The following is a 21,862-nucleotide window of genomic DNA, read 5'->3' on the forward strand; positions in this document are numbered from 1 at the left end:
TAGTGAAGCTACCTAAAGGAAAGAGAACTTTGGAAAACAAGTGGATTTATAGGAAGAAGTAAAATGAATTATCTTCACGGCCACGGTATAAAGCTAGATTGGTTGTCAAAGGGTTCGGTCAGAGAAAATGTATTGACTTTGATGAGATCTTCTCTCCAGTCGTAAAGATGTCATCGATCCGTATAGCACTCGGCCTAGCAGCTAGTCTTGACTTGGAAGTTGAGCAGATGGATGTGAAAACTGCCTTTCTTCATGGTGATTTGGAGGAAGAGATTTATATGAAGTAGCCAGAGGGTTTCAAAGTGAAAGGGAAAGAGGATTATATGTGCAAGCTGAAGAAAAGCCTATATGGTTTGAAACAAGCACCGAGACAGTGGTATAAGAAGTTTGAGTCTGTTATGGGGAAGCAAGGCTACAAGAAGACAACTTCTGATCACTGTGTATTTGTTCAAAAATTCTCTGATGATGATTTTATTATTCTACTGCTTTATGTGGATGACATGTTGATTGTTGGCAGGAATGCTTCAAGGATTGAACAGTTGAAGAAGCAATTGAGTAAGTCATTTACTATGAAGGATTTGGGGCCAGCAAAGAAAATTCGTGGCATAAGAATCAGTCGTGACAGGAGTGCCAAGAAGTTATATTTGTCACAGGAGGAGTACATTGAAAAAGTGCTTCAGAGGTTCAATATGGACAACTCTAAAGTGGTTAGCTCTCCTCTTGCTACCCACTTCAGACTGAGTACAAAGGAATGTCCTTCTACAGATAAGGAAAAGGAAGACATGGAAAGAATTCCTTACGCCTCAGTAGTATGAAGTTTAATGTATGTAATGATTTGCACAAGACCAGATATAGCCCATGCAGTTGGTGTAGTTAGCCGATTCTTGTCAAATCCGGGAGGAGAGCATTGGAATGCAGTGAAGTGGATCATGAGATATCTTCGAGGCACTTCCAGTTTGAGACTTGGTTTGGGAAACGGACAATCATTGTTAATTGGCTACACAGATGCAGATATGGCAGGGGATGTGGATACTCGTAGGTCTATTTCGGGTTATTTGATCACTTTTGCAGGTGGGGCTGTAGGTTGGCAATCGAGACTTTAGAAGTGTATTGTTCTTTCTACGACAGAGGTAGAGTTTATTACAGCAACGGAAGCGACTAAAAAGTTCCTATGGGCAAAGAAGTTCTTGAGAGAACTTAGTTTCAAGTAACAGAGGTATGTGTTGTTTTGTGATAGCCAGAGTGCTATTCATCTTGCTAAGAATTCCAGTTTCCATGCAAGATCTAAGCACATTAATGTACGATACCATTGGATCAGAGATGCGTTGAACAATAAGTTACTTGAACTTGAGAAGGTTCACACTGATGATAATGGCTCTGATATGTTGACAAAGACATTACCAAGAGAGAAGCTTGAAGTTTGTTGTTCGATCGCCGGGATGGCGATTCCCTCCACATAGTCGGAAAGGGGGAGATTTGTTGGGTTTATTTCCTTCTATATGGAGGAAAGCCTAAGTGGGTTTTATTAAAAGCCCAAAGCCCAAAGCCCAACCTTTAGGGAAAAGAAAACCCTAAGGAAGTTAGTATAAAAAGAGAGAGAGGTTAGCCGTAAGTGGAAAAAGAAAAGAGAAGAAAAACGCAGGTTTTTTCTATTCTGCCCAGGTTTGATCAAATGTCCGATCCCGCTTTGTCCGTGGTCCGATCAAGCTGAAATTTGGTGAAAAAGGTTCATGACTCAGTGACGCACAATCTGAAAGGTTAAGATCAGATTTTGAGCTCGGGAACAGTGATTCATGCCCGTGAACAGTAACCGGGTTTTGGTAGAAAAACACAGGTTTTTCTATTCTGCCCAGATTTCATCAAACGTCCGCTTCCGCTTCGTCCGTGGTCCGATCTAGCTGAAATTTGGAGGAGAGGTTCAAGACTCAATGAGTTAAAATCTGAACGGTGAAGATCGGATTTTGAGCTCAAGAACAGTGATTCCTGCCCCGTGAACAGTAACCGGTTTTGGTATTTTTCTCTCCATTTCTCTTTATTTTTTGCCAAGATTGTTACTATCTTGATGAGATGTTTTTTAGCCTTTAATTGCGATTAGAGAAGACTTTGTGTACCCATTATTTGGTTGATAGTGGAGATTTTAACTGGATTAGGTCTCGTGGTTTTTCTTCCTTACACTGGGGAAGCTTTCCACATAAAAAATTAGTTGTGTTCTTGTGGATTGGTGTGATTGATTTGTTCTCTATTATTTTCAGCACATATAAAAGTAATGATATATTATATTTGCTTACATATAGGGAGAAGAATTATTCCGCTGTATTTGTTTATTGTCATCTCTCCCAACAGCAAGGGCTAATCGGCATATATCTATTCTGGGGGAAGAGTGATTCCAGTGGTGATCGAGCAACCCAAAAGACAAGAGGCCAACTTACACTTTACTCGAAATTAAGTTTCTATGGGTGATGGTGATCTATGGGTGTCCAGGAAGCTTCTCCTTGATCTTCTCCACGACACCTTTCTTCTCGTGGTGCTCCCCACCTTCATATTCGTAAGCAGTGGGAGTGATGGTGGACTGCTCACTACTCCTTTGGCCACCTGCTAACTTCTCCTTGATCTTATCTTTCAACCCTTTCTTCCTTCTACCACCATGTCCATCATCCTCCGACTACACACACATATACAAGCAAAATGTAAGAACTAATTCACGCCTATATATATGATAAGGAAGTTTCTAACACGTTATATATATATATATATATATACACACACACTATGAAACTAAAAAGATGAAGAGCAAAATTACCGAGCTAGAGCTGGAGTTGCCGGAGGGATGCAGAATGCCGCCATGGTGGTGTTGCCGCTGGCCTCCTAGGTCAGCTCCGGCACCATGAGCACAGGTGGAACCAATTGATCCAGTGCCGGTGCCATAGGCTCCCGTGGCAACAGTGGTTCGATTTTTCGGTTTCTTTACTTTCTAATGTCTTAGGACATTGATGGTAATCGGGATATCTTGGACATAACTAAAAGGTTAAAAAAATATAAGTCTCACACTTACATATATTGAACATAGCTCGGCAAATTGTGGGATAAGCCACAAAAATATAAACTCTTATATTTATTGTTGTATGTTTATAAAAATTGTTTATTTCCTTCCTCCCAAGCAAAATTCTTGGGTCAGTCATTGGATTGGGCAATAATATAGTGAGTATTTTTTAAAAATTAGTGAATGGATTTGTAAAATTTAATAAAATTTTAAATTATAATATAAGTAAAAAAATTCAATGGGGGCGGATGCCTAGACTCAAGCTCTTGATAGGCCTGTAGCTAAAGCATTAGTAGTGAAAAAAAGTGGGGGAAAAAAATAATTAAATACAACAGGACGTGATACCAATAACATATATAATATGATCCCCTAATTAATTAAATACTGAAATATAGCCATAAATTTCACTCAAGAGTGACATATAATTAATTGGTGTTGCCACTTCACATGGTATCACAATTGGATTGAAGACTTTCAAGAAGGAAAGGTCTAGCATGAGGGAGAAAAGCCTGTTAGTTTAGACAAGGTGATTGCCTGGGAACCTCACAAGGGCTCAAAATGCGCGCGCGCGCACACACACACACATATATATAATATGATAGTGAGATCCCTTAGGTGGTAGCAGGCAAATCATCCTTGGCTACCAAACAAGACTCTTATCTTCATGTAAGACCTCTCTTCCTATCTCCATCCACATATGTTGTATAGAGATCAGATGCACAATTAAGCTTGGTTTCAAGGCTCTATATTTACAGCCAGTTAGAGAACATAATATATATATATATATATATATACACACACACACACACACACATACGAGATATATTCGGATATAATATAGCTTCTTCAAATCGATCAAGTTGCCCCTTCCATAGTCAAACCTTTTCCCTTTCCTTTTCCATCTCTCCGTGCATGACAACATCGATCAAGTATATCTGCCAATGAAGGCATGGAATATATTCGATGATTTCGTTTTTCTTGGTTAAAAGGTAAGCTTGTGTATAGAATAAAAAGAATGTACATGGGGCCCAATAAGAGGACACAATATTCGATGATTTCGATCCCTTCAAAATGTAGGGGACACAATGTGTAAGTTTTTACCTATTTCCTTTGAGATGACTGAACTAGTTGATGGAAGATGGAATTTCAACGATCAGGGAGAAGTGCTTGAACACTTCAACTATGTTTGAGAGTATTGAATCGCAGTCTTAGAATTAAAATTGAATAAAATTTAGTTCAAATTAGTGCGCTAACGAAATTGCACCAAATAAATTCAACCACAACACTCCATATGTGTAAATGAAAGAGAAGTAAGCAAATTATGGTGCTCCATTTAGGGGTTGTTTTTTTGGGTATTGTGGTTCTTTCTTAAAGAGAGCACTAGAAATAAAGATTAAAAATAAATTAAAAAATAATAAAACAAAATATTGGGGCTAAAGATTAAATGGGTACTTTCTTAAAATTACATTAGGGTCCGTTTGGTTAGATAGAAATTTATGATAGAAAGTTAAAGTGAAAGAAAGTGAAGTAAAAGAAAAGAAAATTAAGTTTCTACCATACATTTGGTTAGCATAAAAGTTTTTCAAGAAAATTATTAGAAAATATGATTTTGTTAATTTAAGTAGGATGAAAGTGAAAAGAAAATGATTCTACTTACCAAAACTACCCTTATATCAGTTAAAATGGGCAATTGATAATAAAAAATATTATAGTAAAATAAGGCAATTAGAAGTTGGATTAGATATAATTAGAGAGTAGACTAAATATTAATATTTTTTTCTTTTATTTTAAACCTCTACATTAGATATTTTATTTTTTTCGTTATTAATCATTACTTACGTCTATCCAGGGTTAAGAGTTGGTGGATTATATTAAGAAAGATACACCTATCCTATTTTACTGAAAGAATATATATATATATATATATTTGCTTTATAAAAATACTCGTTGACAACTGACAAAGTCACAAAAGAGAAAGTTACCCAAAAACAAATACAAACAAGTTAGTTAGATAAAATAAGAAAGTCAAATAAACAGATGCGGGAAACTAAATTTTCTCTTTCTTTTCTTTTTCCTTCTATCTAAACTCCAAAAAAGTTTAAAATTTTTCTTGTGTGACTGGTGAAGGAAAAATAAAAATAAAAATAATTATTAATTTTGCATGTGTCCTTTTACACAAATATATTCTTTTTGGGGCTCGGCCAAGTTGGTCTGAGTGGCTCGTGACCGGCCTTAAATGATTTGATACTCTCACCACTTGCAACATTGCATGTTCACAATTAATTTGTCCTGCTTATTATTAGTTATCTGTCTGAGCTTAATTCACATTTTATTTATTTTTTATTTTTTTAGTTGAAGGGTAAGCATTTGTATTAATATGTAAAAGAATATACAAAAAGTCCAAGTATGACAACAGCAACTGCCAAAGGCAGGAAGCAAACCCAGGGGCTCAATACAAGCAAGCTCAAAAAAATAGCATGGAACACAATACTATAGAGAAATGAGGATTAGTAGCTTCTGTAAGTCCTCCACCTTATCAATTCTCCCCAAGTCATTTGCTCTTCTAATTCTGATCGACGCAAGCCTTTCTCTAATACATTTTTTGCTCTTCTGAGCTTAATTCACTTGCTAAAGTGAGCACATGCATGTCGTCAAATTAATTAAAATATTGTACCAAGTTTTTATTTGAATTAAGATAAATAGTAATTTGCCATTTACATGTATCCATTACAATAGTCAAATAAGTAAGTAATGCACTAAATCAGAAACAATTAAAAATTGTAACCTAATAATATCTCTTTTATCTTTTACTGTAAAATGTCAACTACTTCGTATTTACCATATATGGCATGGACAAAATGGTAGAATCTTCAGAAACGATCTTCCGGAACAACTCATCTCGTCATTTGTTGCTTCTATCTCTAAAACTCTTGTTTCACGTGCAACAAGCATTTGGGGACTTCTTCTGAGAGCCAAGAGAGGAAAAAAGCATAAGGGTAACTCTTCTCATCCTTTGGGACACCAGTCAGCGCGATGGTACCTAGTAATCCGGTGTCGTTGGAGTTTCCTGAAGCTGAGAAAGTGTGCTAGCTATAAGTGCAGACAAGCAGGACATTTTAAGGTGGAGTCTCCTTGGGGTCGACCCAGTTTCAGAGTTTGTTTTAAATGTGGCCAGCCGGATCATAAAATAAAGGATTATCCTAAGAGGGGTGGGACAACAACTGGTGGTATATATGGATCCACAGCAGGGACTATCTCAGTCTTCCGATATGCAGTCGGGTATTCATGTTACTGAATCACAGGGACGGGGGACTCAGGACCGTGATTATACAGTTACTCCAGTTGCTACTCCAATTGAGACACTAATTGGACCATCCGTGATTAGAGGTATATATAATTGTACGTGTCTTCAGGCCTTGGTGTTGGTGTTTTCCTATAGTAATTATTGACCTAACAATTAATGGAGATGATAATGGTGGTACGTAGGGATAATGTTTGAGCCAAGAGGTCTTTTGAGTTGTCAAGTAGGTCGTTACAAGGAATGTGACTTGAGGGTCCGGTTAGAAACCAACGACTAACCATTATTTGAAGCTGACATTTGGAAAACGATTTGAGCATTTGGTGATGTGACCACGACTTTTTTTTTTCCACTTGGGGAGTTTGTCAAAGTGGCATTGCTACGTATACCACGCCCTAAATATGATTTATCACGGATACATATAACTAGTAGAACAATATGCTTATATAAATAATTTTGCATTAGATGAACATCTTAATTGAAATCTTTACATGTATATATAATTTTTTTATTGAACTCTTTCCATATAGAATTAACAGAGATGGTGAGGAATAAAAAGTAGAATAAATTACACAAAATCAACCGTAAATCACAACAGCAAGTATTTATGAAGTACTCAAAAGAACACACAACACTTTATAGCTAGGATTAACTTCCAGAAATATATATATATATATATATATATATATATATATATATATATACTTGATAGGATACACTAAACTTGGGGAAACATAACGTACTATTGCACTACAAACTAGCATACATATGTACACACATGCACATAATATAACCCAGCATAAGATACACACACACACACACATATGAGTCGCGCGTCATACATTTTCAAGCTGGTGTGAGCAATTGAACATTTATATATACACATATATATGTATATTATATATAAAAGCTGCTACACCATGCAAGGACAACTAGTGATGGTGATCATGGTGTCCAGGAAGAGGAAGCTTCTCCTTGATCTTCTCCACAACACCTTTCTTCTTAGGGAAAATTACATATAAATGAAGTCAAAGTTCCATATTTACTTAGAGACTGAGTCAAAGTTCCATATTTCTCTAAAATGGATTGCTGATGTGGCACATAGTTTTTTACTGTTTAGAAAATTGTGGTACCTAAAATGCTATTCCCTAACAAAAAAGTAGTACCTTCAGTTCAAAAAAGTAGTACCTTCAGAGAAAAAGTAGTACCTTCGCGAGTGTTTAAAAAACATGGTACCTGGACGCCAAAAAGTAATACCTTCAGTTCAAAAAAGTAGTACCTTCGAAGAAAAAGTAGTACCTTCGCGGAAGGGTATTTTAGGCACCACAATTTCTAAACAGTAAAAAATCATGTGCCACCTCAGCAATCCATTTTAGAGAAATATGGAACTTTGACTCAGCCTCTAAGTAAATATGGAACTTTGACTCCATTTATATGTAATTTTCCCTTCTTCTTATGGTGCTGTCCACCTTCGTAGCCGTAACCAGTGGAAGTGGTGGTCGTTGAAGTATTGGACTGCTCAGGCTTTTGGCCACCTGGCAACTTCTTCTTTATCTCATCTTTTAACCCTTTCTTCCTTCTACCACCATGTCCATCATCCTCCGACTACATAATAACACACATATATATATATGAACATACAAAATATTGTAAGAGATCAATCCACGCATATATATATACTCCGTATATACACACACACACATCAACACACAAACTTCTAATGCTATGTTCGGTAGACATGGAGGTGGAGCTTTGAAATTGAAATTGGAATTAGCTAGTGAAAATGGAGAAAATCAACTTAAAAAATTGAATCAAAATTTTCTTCAATTCCATCCATTTCAAGACTTCAATTTCATACACCCAAACACAATCTTATACTATTCTAATTTCAATTTGATGTTAAAGATGAAGAACTGTAGTCCATTAATATACATCTGCTACTCAAGTGAAATGTGTCAAACATTTGAAATGACTTGCTTGGTTCAGTTTTTTTTCTTCTTAAATATATATATATATATATATATATATATATATATATATATATATATATATATATATCAAGAAGTCAATAATTAAAATGGTTTTCTATGACTATCTATAAAATCTTACCATATATATATTTTTGTACAATTATATGATTCTCAATTCTGAAAAACAGAAATTGCTGTCGAAAAACTGAACTAAATAGAGCCTCAGTGTTTACACAAAATATTTCATTAAATTATTTCTTATTTTTTTTTATTTTGAAAATTAAAATCACATAGTGAACTATGGACATGGAAAATATTTTAAACTCTTAAGTAAAATAAATGCTTGTTTGGCATGAAATTTAAATCGAGCTGCTTAGTTGCAAAAGTATAACATAATATAAGGAAGTTTCTAACAATTATTATATATAAATATGTAGAATACGAAAGTAAAGATGACGAAGAAATTACCGAGCTTGAACCGGGCTGCGGGAGCGATGAAGGATGCCACCGTGATGGTGCCGCTGCCCTTCTACGTCAGCTCCGGCACCGTACATACCCGTGTGTTGAAGCGGGTTGCTAAATACATCAGTTAGGCGAATCGGGTTACCATATTCATCAACCGGTCTGCCATATTCATCAGTAGGTAGGTGAATCGGGTTGTCGTATTCATCAACCAGTCGGCCATATTCATCAGTTGGTAGGCGAATCGGGTTGCTGTATTCATCAACCGGTGTGCCATATTCATAAGCAGGTAGACGAATTGGGTTGCCGTATACATCATCCGGTGTGCCATATGTTAGAAAACGTGCTAATTTTAAAAACTTTTCGAGGGATTTTAATTCATAGATCTTGATTCATTACATAGAGACAAGTTTAATACAAAAATAAAATATGATGTATCATTCAATTAAAAGATTGAATACTTACATCAAAATTTGAGTAAACCTTAGATCTCTCCTCTAAAGTGAATGTTCTCACTTATTGTAGATCCCTTTTGTTAGACTCCTTTTCCACGGATCTCCATCTTCTTGGTAATAGTCTTACCTTTAGAAATCACTCATAAGCCTCCATGAATGACCTTGGAAAACTAGGCTTGTTGGAGCCTCCATTAGATGAGAACACTAACCCTAATTTTCTAGAGAGAGAAAATTTATTCCTTTTTCCTTCTTCCAAAAATCACACCCCAAAAATATACATAGACGATGTATATTTATAGGCAACAAAAAGATAAAGAAAAGGAAACAACAAATCCTTCTCAATTTCTAATTCACATGTCTCAAATCTAATAGGATTCCAATATCAAGTTGGGCTATGAGTGAGAATCCATTGGGCCTATTATTTTATTGGCTATAATGAATTAATAATTGGCCCGGTCCATGGACCCAATTCAATTAATTCATAAATTAATTTCTACTTCACTAAAAGAAATTAATTAAACTTCAATTAAATAATAAATAACCACTAAGTCAATATTGCACTTTGACCCCTTTATGCATAATTAGTTATCGGATAAATAAAGCCATCAATCCGACTACTTAATTAATATATATATTTTGGTACCATTGATTATTTCTGACTCGATCACAATAAAACATTTGTTTGACAAAAATAATAATTTAAATAAATAAATATATAATAAATCATTTTGTCTAAAAAACATATGAAGGCCTTCGAATTTACTTTGTGATCAACCATAATCAACACAAAATAAATACAAGTAGCAATGATGCAAATAATGAAAATATAACCATCTAACTATTAATTACATAACTACCCAAAGTGTCGATCTAAGGATCACGAAGAATCCGCCGAACAAATCAAAGTAATTATTAATTAATAAAAGAGTTTATAATTTTCTCATACTTAAGAGTCAAATGCCATGACGGTGATAGGAAGCAATTGCATACGACGGCTCTCGCAATATATCTCAACCTAACGCGGATTCAGTTCAAGTCTTAATTAATTATGAGTCCATCCATAATTACCGACTATGAACCATTTATGATTACTATTTATATTCATGTATTGATCGCCATCACATATATATATAAATATCTCTTGTAATCAAGTGGACACTATCAATTCTATAATGAATCGAAACATAATACATTGAATTCACCAATTGTATAAAAACATAAATATTTCATAAACGTTAGGAACATATGTCACTTTAATCCAAATAGAAATTTGCCATGCCAGGGCATATAAATCCCAACAGCTCCCACTTGCCCTCATAGCCAATTCAAATTGCACCTAACTCCAATGTTATCTAGATGATGATCAAAATTATTGATCAATGACACCTTTGATAATGGATCAACAAAGTTGTGTTCCAATGCAATGTTCTAGCTACAAGTACATTTTCTTGCCGGACAATATCATGTAGAACATGATACTTCCTCTCAGTGTATCTTGTTCCTCTATAGAACCTTGGGTCATTGGTTTGGACTACTTCTACACTATTGTCGCAACATACCTCAATAGGCAGGCTAGTATACTCCACAACCTCTAAATCAGTGAGATCAAACCAATAGGCTTCCTATACCGCCTTAATGCTGCAATATATTCCACCTGCAGGTTTGAGTCAGCAGTTGAAATCTGCTTAACAATCTACCAACTGATTTCCATTCCATTAAGTGAACATACACTAAGTCATGAACCTCATAGTATCTACTTCTGATTGAAAATCAGAACTAGCATACCTGACTAGGGCCATATCATCATATCCATAAATGAGTATGATATCCTTAGTCCTCCTTAGGTACTTAATGATATTTTTCACAACAGACCAGTTATCAAGTCCAGTATTGGACTGATCTCTACTGACTATCCCTACTATGTAGCGGATGTCCTGTTTGGTATAGACCATGGCATATATGAGACTCTCATATGCCGAAGCATATTATTCTAGTCTCATTTGCTCAATCTCCTTTGATAGTCTTGAAAAACTACTTACTAGAGAGAGCCATCCATATCAATAAAGCAAGAACTCATTCTTTGAGTTATGCATACCAAACCTGGTCAAAACTTTATTAATGTAGGATTATTAAGATAAGCCTAATTTCCTTTTAACCTGATCTTGCAAAAGCTTGATCCTATGAATATAACTTACATCTTGAAAATCCTTTATTTAAAAGTAATTGAACAATTACATTTTTATTGATGACAAAACTTCCACGTCATTATAAATGAGTAGGATGTCATCAATATATAGAATTAAGAAAAATAATGACATTCCCTTGTACATTAATGATTTATTCACTAAGAAATCTTCTGGTATCTTTTTGTAGATTAACTTGCCTTCCATAGGTATCACCCTACTAGAAAGTTCTACAAGATCTCAGAATTTATTAGAATACATAGATTCCAACTCTGATTTCATAGTAACTCGCCAAAACGATCTGTATCCATATCGGTTCACGCTTCCGTGTAGCTTACTAGGTCCAACTCATGTTTAACAGGGATGTCCATAACGGTCTCACCTAAAAACATGATTCTGTCGGATTGGATAATTATTTTCCCACTACATCAATGTACCGATGAAGGAATCTGTGTACTAGATGATGCTAACGCATCAATAGGGAATTCATCTATAATTCTAAATCTCTATACTAAGTGTGTTCATATGTGGTACATCTGGCACTCATACCATATTCTCTAACACTATGCTACTAGGTATGTGATTCATAATATGATTCTCCTATAGATAAACAGTGAGTGAAAACAATCAACTTTTATCTTTGAGATCATAAAATAATCCATCCTAGTGACATTTAGAGTAGCTATCAAATCTAGCATGCCTATGATCTGCTTCCAACTTACTTGTCCATATCAAGCGCACATGTGCAAGACTACCCCATATGTGCATATGATTCAAACTAATATTTAGTAAAAAAACACAGCTCAACGGTATCCTTGAGACAGACTAAGATGGAATGCAATTCATAATGCGCATCGATGTCATTAACGCTAAACTCTTAAATGAAAGAGATAATGTAGCATAGCTGATCATAGATCTAACCATGTTAAGTGGAATTCTGTTATTCATATTTGACACCTAAATACATTTAGCGTCAATTGCGGAAAACTGGTACATAATACCCTCATTGACCATATAGTCTTTGCACTATCCCAAGACATACTCATATCCTCGATCAGATCGAAGTGTCTTGACAAGTTTACCTAATATGTGTTCCACATCAGTCTTAACCTTCTCAGAAAATACCAAGAGTTTAAGACTTGTGTTGCATTAGATAAACTTATCCAAAACGTGAGTAATCTTGCTTGGATGTTCATAAGACCACACGTGTCAGTGTGTACCGACTCCAATTGTCCTTTATGTCTGTTTCATCTGGCTGATTAAGCCCTAAGAGTTATCTATCCTTCAAAACAGGATTCACAAGTTTGGTTTAGGCTCCTCTGCCTCACTAGGTAATAAACCTTCTTTGACCAATCTTTGAATCTCATTTTGATTGATTACAACCCAAAAATAGACACCAAAAAATACAATGAGTTAGGAATAACAAATTTTCTCTTAACATTCAATCTAGAATATGCAACATTAGTTTCTACATCCTGCAAATCTTAAGAGTTTGTGATTATAGTATATTAACCATCTTTCAATGCACCAGAAGCAATCGCATATCTATTCAATTTTATAAAACCAGTTTTAGAAAATAACAACACAGTTTTTATAAACCACAAGTGAAACAAAAATTAGATAGCATCTAACCTCTGTGCATAAAGATAATTCTCTAATACTAATATCCTCATACTCTCTAATTTCAGATGTAATACTCCCACTGACTTAGCTACAACCTTGACATCAGGTCAAGTACAAATATATTCCATATCATCGAGGCTTCTGGATTCTTGAAATCCTTGCAATGAATTGCAAACATGTTTAGTGGCTCCAGAATCTATTCATCAGGAATTCATAGATACAACTACATAACATGACTCAATGATTAAATATATATTTTCCTATGCCACGTCATTGCTTAGACAGTTTGTCCTTTAGTGTCTTAGTTAGCGACAAAAGAAACAGTTTTCTTTGCCCTCAACATACACTGCCTTATTCCCTTTAACCTTTTGGATACCCATGTTTTGTGCTAGCCTAGTCCTATTATCATCCTTCTTTTTTACTTTGCCCTTCCACTTGGGCCTAGAAGAAGATAGTATAGACTAGATTAGATTGATAGGAATATTTATACTATTTGATTATCCTTTCATTTGTTACCAATTCTATAAGAATATTAGCGAGTATGAACTCAAACTGATTCCTTATTTAGTTCACTCTAAAAGAGTCGAACGAGTTTGGTAACAAGGCAATAATCATGTTAACTTGAAACTTACCACCCAAGTCAGCCCTATTGATCTCCAGTTAATTTTTTAAATAATAAACAATCATTTTCCAAAATTCGATTTCATATTGGAGTTCCTTAGGCTATCTTGATGCTATTCAAGTCTGATATAGTACTTTAGCATACTCTCTATCTAATCTCACCAAAACATCTTATTGACATTTAACATGATGCTTGAAGAAAATAAAATAATGTAAATGTTAGCTTTGGAGCGTATTCGAGGTAATCTCTAGAATATTGCACCAAGTCATCTCATTTGCCTTATTTCACTTATTCAAAGCATTAATGTTCTCTTGGGTATTTTAAAGTAAAAAGAATTAGATTTAGGAGTAGTAAATACATTTGTACCCTTATGTTATGAATAAAATATCTAAGTTCCTTTCCCAGTCAATATTAATGAGGTCCAATTACATTGAATATGTAAGCAAGCAGATAAACTGGATTAGACATAATTAATCTTAATATAAATGCATTCATACAATATGCAAGGTGAATTATTAATACTGTCATGCATATTTAAAATTAAAATGAGTTTGTTTACCACATAATATAATAAATCTCAATCGAACAAGAGATCATTATCATTATTAGTAAACAATCTCTTTTAATTAATGCGAGTCCCTCAACCCTGTAGTATAATAAATCAACCAATCAATATGTCAATAACTTATCCTGATGGAGGAGTTCATTATTACTATTGTTAGGATTCATTTGCTATTTGATGAGCACTTCCATTAAAATAATAATATGTGGGTCCCTTAACCACTGCATGAAAAATCGGATAATCAATACGCCAATAACTTATTCGGTTGGCGAAGTTCATTATTGTTATTGGTGGGCAAATCCCATCATCTTCGTATATCTTAAGACAATGCCTTGTCTATCTATATGAAATGATTCCCGATTATGTTTAGCCTTTCTAAAATCACCTAGTGTAGACCACTCCGTTGGGGAGCTAACACTATTGATTTTAGATTGAGTGTATAATGTTATTAAAGCTCTAATAAAAAATAAAACATTAAATATCTTGTCATTATAATCTAGACTCTTTAAATCATGCGTAGGGCCTTATTTTTAAAGATCTAATTACAATGAACATTTAATATTATTATTTTTATGAGATAACCATTCTTGTAATATTAAGACTCTTCAAATCATGCGTGGGGCCTTATTTTTTGAAGACCTAATTACAATGGTGTTAATAACGAAGGCCATGGGGCAATATATAAAAATCCCCGCTCCTACTCAATTTTTTTTTTTTTAATCATTCATAATTAGGGTTTTCATTTTATTCAAATACATGATATGATGCATGCTAAACGTCTTGATTTTAATCCAATTAAATTTAGAAAATATTTGGACTTTAAATGATTCACTAATATTTAATTTGAAGCACACTTTAAAAATAATTTACAAAAAATAATTTTTCGTTTCCCAATAAGTGCTCTCAAATTAATTAGTAATCAAAATTCAATTAATTTTCATAATTTAATTAATATAAATCAAGTCATTTAATTAAATATCATGGATCCAATGCATGAATAATAATAATAAACAATTATTTATTTCATGCATCAATTAAATAAATAAATAACAGACAGAAACAATTTAAATGACCAATGGATTCAACTTTTAACATTTAAATACTATTCTTGTTGTACGGGCGTCCATCAACGGCTTGTCAACACCTGTAGAGAGCTGGTACGCGCTAGGAGAAGCAAAACAGCACTTGGAACGCACCCGGAGGGCCCCACATGCGCTCACAAGCGCCTGGGGCATGCACCAGGTGAAGGCACGCGCCCCCACGCGCCCCCATGCGCTTGCACGTGCCTGGAAGGCGCTGCAGCTCATGGCACGCGCATGGACGCTCTTCCACGCGCCTACACACGCGCGTGGAAGATGCTTGCTTTACCTGGCGCGTGTTCCTCACGCGCCAGGTAGTTGACCTTTTCAACTTGACTGGCGCGTGCTCCTCACGCGCCAGTAATTCCTTCAGCTTCAATTTGGCCGATTGCACCACAGTTGCACTACACAGGATTATTTCTCTCATGTTGATTACAATCATTGGCTTCTATATGTGGTTGCACCTACTTCTGGTGGATCGCGAAGCACTGAATCATCTAACATTCCTTCCGGCACTGCCCTTGTCGCCGACGACGCTCCATCGCCGGATAATCACCGATAATTTTAAAAAAATAATTTTAAAAATTCCAGAAAATTAAATTAAGCCCAAAAATTCCAGAAAAAATCCGAAAAATTCTGGAAAAATTCTAGAAAATTACTGAAGCATAATTTAACCCTCTTGGACCTTCTTGAATCTTCATAGCAACCTTTGATGAATATTACATGGCTTTAAAAATATTTACAATTTGAAATACAATGGCAAAATTAAATTACATCATTGAACTTTCAAACGGCTAAATCAAAGCCTTAATTACAGTCATTCAAAGATAAAATTACATTTAATTAACCTATAAGCTTCATCCATGGCCCAAACATACATCATCATCCATTCACAATTATACATACATCATCATGTATCAACATATTAAATCATACATCAATATATATATATATAATTTGGATCCATGATGATGATTTTGATAAAAACATGATCTCTAGTAATGAATCAAACCATGCTCTGATACCACTGTTAGGAAACGTGCTAATTTTAAAAACTTTTCGAGGAATTTTAATTCATAGATCTTGATTCATTACATAGAGACAAGTTTAATGCAAAAATAAAATATGATGTATCATTCAATTAAAAGATTGAATACTTACATCAAGGTTTGAGTAAACCTTAGATCTCTCCTCTAAAGTGAATGTTCTCACTTATTGTAAATCCCTTTTGTTAGACTCCTTTTCCACGGATCTCCATCTTCTTGGTAATAGTCTTGCCTTTAGGAATCACTCATAAGCCTCCATGAATGACCTTGGAAAACTAGACTTGTGGGAGCCTCCATTAGATGAGAACGCTAACCCTAATTTTCTAGAGAGAGAAAATTTATTCCTTTTTCCTTCTTTCAAAAATCACACCCCAAAAATATACATAGACCATGTATATTTATAGGCAACAAAAAGATAAAGAAAAGGAAACAACAAATCCTTCTTAATTTCTAATTCACATGTCTCAAATCTAATAGGATTCCAATATCAAGTTGGGCTATGAGTGAGAATCCATTGGGCCTATTATTTTATTGGCTATAATGAATTAATAATTGGCCCGGTCCATAAACCCAATTCAATTAATTCATAAATTAATTTCTACTCCACTAAAAGAAATTAATTAAACTCCAATTAAATAATAACTAACCACTAAGTCAATATTGCACTTTGACCCCTCTATGCATAATTAGTTATCGGATAAATAAAGCCATCAATCCGACTACTTAATTAATATATATATTTTGGTACCATTGATTATTTCTGGCTCGATCACAATAAAACATTTGTTTGACAAAAATAATAATTTAAATAAATAAATATATAATAAATCATTTTGTCTAAAAAACATACGAAGGCTTTCGAATTTACTTTGTGATCAACCATAATCAACACAAAATAAATACAAGTAGCAATGATGCAAATAATGAAAATATAACCCTCTAACTATTAATTACATAACTACCCAAAGTGTCGATCTAAGGATCACGAAGAATCCGCCGAACAAATCAAAGTAATTATTAATTAATAAAAGAGTTTATAATTTTCTCATACTTAAGAGTCAAATGCCATGACGGTGATAGGGAGCAATTGTATACGACGGCTCTCGCAATATATCTCAACCTAACGCGGATTCAGTTTAAGTCTTAATTAATTATGAGTCCATCCATAATTACCGACTATGAACCATTTATGATTACTATTTATATTCATGTATTGATCGTCATTACATACATATATAAATATCTCTTGTAATCAAGTGGACACTATCAATTCTATAATGAATCGAAACATAATGCATTGAATTCACTAATTGTATAAAAATATAAATATTTCATAAACGTTAGGAACATATGTCACTTTAATCCAAATAAGAATTTGCTATGCCAAGGCATATAAATCCCAACTATTCATCAACCGGTTTGCCATATTCATTGGTTAGGTATCGTGAACCGGGTTTCCGTACAATAGATTGGCGAATCGGTTTGCCATACTGGCCTCTGTATTGTGCCATACCTTCAAAACCCTAAAATTAAACTCAAAAACTAAATTGAGAAGAAAAGTTGAACGCTGGTTTATAACTATCTGATATGACTATAAAGGTAGTATAGTATTGTCAAGCTGCATGTCACGTGAGAACTACACGTGTCATGTGAGAAGTAATTTCTGCTGACACGTTAGGATTTGTGTTTACGTGGCAGTGTTACAAGGAAAAGCAAGAGGATACATTTCACCGCCACTACATGTGTAATTTTATTTATTATTTTTTTTTATTGTAATTTTCACGTGTCATGATCTCATTAGACTACATGTCTTTTGATAATGAAATAAATAAATAAAGAAAGAAAAATAATCGTGGATATATCAAACTGATACCTACCTACTCTAGTGCATGCGAAGTATTGTTCTAACTTTAATTTGATCCCAGTCTAAGTGACTAAGTGTATCTATGTGTGTATATACGTACAATATACGAACACAGACAATATATATACCTTGTCTGGATTTTGGACAAAAATGTTTTATAGTTTTAATTTCAACAATTAAAAATCTACCCTCGTATCCTGCATAGTTTGACTTGGATTTCAAACGGTAGTTTAAACTGTGAATATATATATATAGTTGATCTTTAGTACTCTAGATTTGCAAAATCATATAACTTCGATAAAATTGTTGCAAAATGAATCAACGCAAATAACTAAATCATGATCGTAGTGTACTTAAATTTTATCTGGCGGAAAAAAGCTATTTTATAGTTTTAATAACCGGAATGTTGGAGGATTTTACCCGATTAATCCACGTACCCGTGTAAGAAGCATCCCTCCAATACATTGGTGATTGATTCCACTTGACGGATTGAAGACTTTTTAGAAGGAAAGGCCTAGCATGAGGGAGAAGAGCCTGTCAGTTTAGTCAAGGTGACTTGCGTGGGAACCACACAAGGGCTCAAAATGCATGTATATAATATGCATACATACATACATACATATATATATGTGTGTGTGTGTGTGTGTGTGATTGTGAGTTTGCTTGGGTGGTAGCAGGCAAATCATCCTTGGCTACCAAACAAGACTCTTATCTTCATGTAAGACCTTTCTTCCTCTCGCAAATCTATATAGGTTGTAGAGATCAGATGCAAATGTTTGGTTCCAAGGCTCTATATTTATAGCCAATTAGAGAACATATATAATAGACGTACATGCATATATGAGATATATATATTCGGATAAAATCTAGCTTCTTTATCAATTTGCCCATTCCATAGTCAACCCTTTTCTCTTTCCTTTTCCACCTCTCATCACAACATCGATCAAGTATATCTTCCCATCAAGGAATGGAATATATTCGATCTCTTTAAAATGTGGGGTCACAATGTGTAAAAGTTTTGATATGATTAGGTAAATAGTATTCTAGATTTTTTTCGTAAGGTAAAATCAATAAGAATTAAGCATTCACATTGTATAAAATGCATTCACCTCAGCTCTGGAATCCATCATTTTTTACGTTACACTAAAAATTACTCGATATTATATAATCTCTGAACCGTTGATCCTAAACCATTATCATGTGATACATCAATAAATACATGAAAGATGTGAGCTTTATTTATCATTTTACTGACTTACACACGCATATGTCCTTTTTTACCTCAAATATACACACGTACCTTAAATAATATATACTATAAATATATATATATATTTCCTTCTAAAGTGAACAGTTTCATTCCACCAAAAATATGCAAATTGTTCCAAATTATACTTACAGAAGTAATGACAAACTAACACATCACCTCTCTATTTTAAACAAACACATTGTAACTCATACATATTTCCTCTGATTAATTAAAACCAACTTCAAAAAAACATATACCCAATCAGAAATTCAAATCAAGTGTCTTAGAAGGGGTATGTGGGCAAAAAATAATTAATTTTGCAAGTGCCCTTTTACCACAAATATATATTCTTTTTAGGGCACTAGTAGAGTGTTGTTCACTCCAATCGTGAGCTTTCCATGTCAATGTCGATCATGTTGATCGCGTACTGGGGATGAGGGCTCGACCAAGTTGGTATGAGTGAGTCTTGACCCGCCTTAAAGGATTTGATACTCTCACTACTTGCAACATCGCATGTTCGCTCAACATTCATTTGTACTGCTTACCATTAGTTATCTGTCTTATAGATTAATTCACTTGCTAAAGTCAGCACATCCATGTCGTCAAATTCATCCGAAATAGTAAAATCACGGACCCATTTGCTCAAAATTTAATAAAAATGTTGTACCAAGGTTTTTTTTTTTTTTTTTTGTTGTGTGTGTGTGAGTAAATGTGAATTTATATAGAGAAAGTAAAAATAATTACATATTTGCTCAAAATTTAATTAAAATGTTGTACAAAGGGTTTTTTTTTTTTTTTTTTTTTTTTTCTTGGTAAGTAAATGTGAATTTATACCGAGAAAGTAAAATAATTATATAAAAACATGGGTATATGGTATACCCCAGGCCCCAATAATATTAGAACAGCCCCAGTTTTCAAAGGTGGAGTCCAAAACCCATACGGTAAAATAAGCATTTAGTTCATTCCAATCGGGCCCAATGGCCCAACTACATCAATTAACTACCAACTATGAGCCTTTGAATACATCGCGACCGTGACCAATATTGAGTGCAAGACGAATGAGCCTGTTGGAAAATAAACTTGATTTTAATATTTAGTATTTTCAAGTATTTTGTATCCATGATGCATGTGTGAATTTAGCATGGGTAGTAAATTATTTTAGTAAGAGTTGGTGTGATGTTGAAAGTCATGTAAAATCAAGAGTTATGAGAGTTGAGCCTAATAAATATTATGTTAGTGGGAGTTATGCCTATCAAAGATTATGTTAGGGGGAGAAATGAGAGTTATGAGCATTTACATGCAATTGATAGATATATATATGTTCAATCTTAAGGGCTATATAATCATGTACTCTAACAATTTTATATGAGAATAAGATAAGCTAGTAGAAGTGGAATAAAATAAATTTTCAAGTATTCCTCTATGTCCTCTTCTCTTCCTAAATATTGAGTGTTCTGTGTCTATCCCACATATTTCTAACAAAGTGATATCAGAGTAAAAGTCAACTTAGCCATGAGTCGGAGGGTCGATAGAATGTGAAGAAATGGTTTGTTTGAGTAGGATCAAAAAAGGATTTTGGCAGGTTCCATTCACTGACAATTGTTGCTGCATAGGGACAGTTGCTCCTATTGATCGATCGATTGAGAACAGCCGAAGTCACACAGATTCGATAATGGACTTCAAAGTTTAAAGATCGAGGAGGAAGGGATTTGTTTCTGAAGATTCGATAATGCCAATTTGTGCCAGTGAATGGTCAGACAATCTAATATGTTTGTTGTCTGTTGATAGTCTATCCTTGTCTGTGCATTAGAGTTAGTAGATAATACCTGATATAGAAGACCACATGGTCGCTAACTATCAAAAAATACCATTGTGTCACTCTCATTGTTGATTCTGTGTTTGATAAGTGATTGTGCCAGGCGTCTGTTCTGCATTAACTTTCTCCAAAACCATGAATAAAATCCATGTACTGGAAGTTTTAATTTGAAAATTTAAGACAAATAGGCAAATTACACAAATCACCCTCCAGGTTTTCATCATGTAAATAGAAGTTGGAGCAGTAATCCAGAAAGCTCCAAGTTTAACATTTGAGCATAATGGATTGGGGTAAATTTACATTTTTGACCTACCGAGATTGTGTAGTATTAAGTTCTCTCAACAAATTTGGTTGGGACTCTTTTTTTCTTTCTTCCCTCTCATATATATATATACACACACACACACACACATAGGGGGTTTTGACAAGAATAACCCTATTTATTAATCTTCTTATGTTTGTAAGTTAGTACAATTATGCAATTTTGGACTCATGGAAAATCTTCTCCCCAATTTTTTTTCCCTCCCATCCGGCATTGACCGAGCAGTTGTCAGTTGGTTGGATTTTTGGCCGGAATCTATATTTTAATTTTG

Source organism: Cornus florida, unplaced genomic scaffold, assembly GCF_030987335.1.
Source record: "Cornus florida cultivar Cherokee Brave unplaced genomic scaffold, ASM3098733v1 CherokeeBrave_3.0.0_Hap2_Chr07, whole genome shotgun sequence".
NCBI lineage: Eukaryota > Viridiplantae > Streptophyta > Magnoliopsida > Cornales > Cornaceae > Cornus > Cornus florida.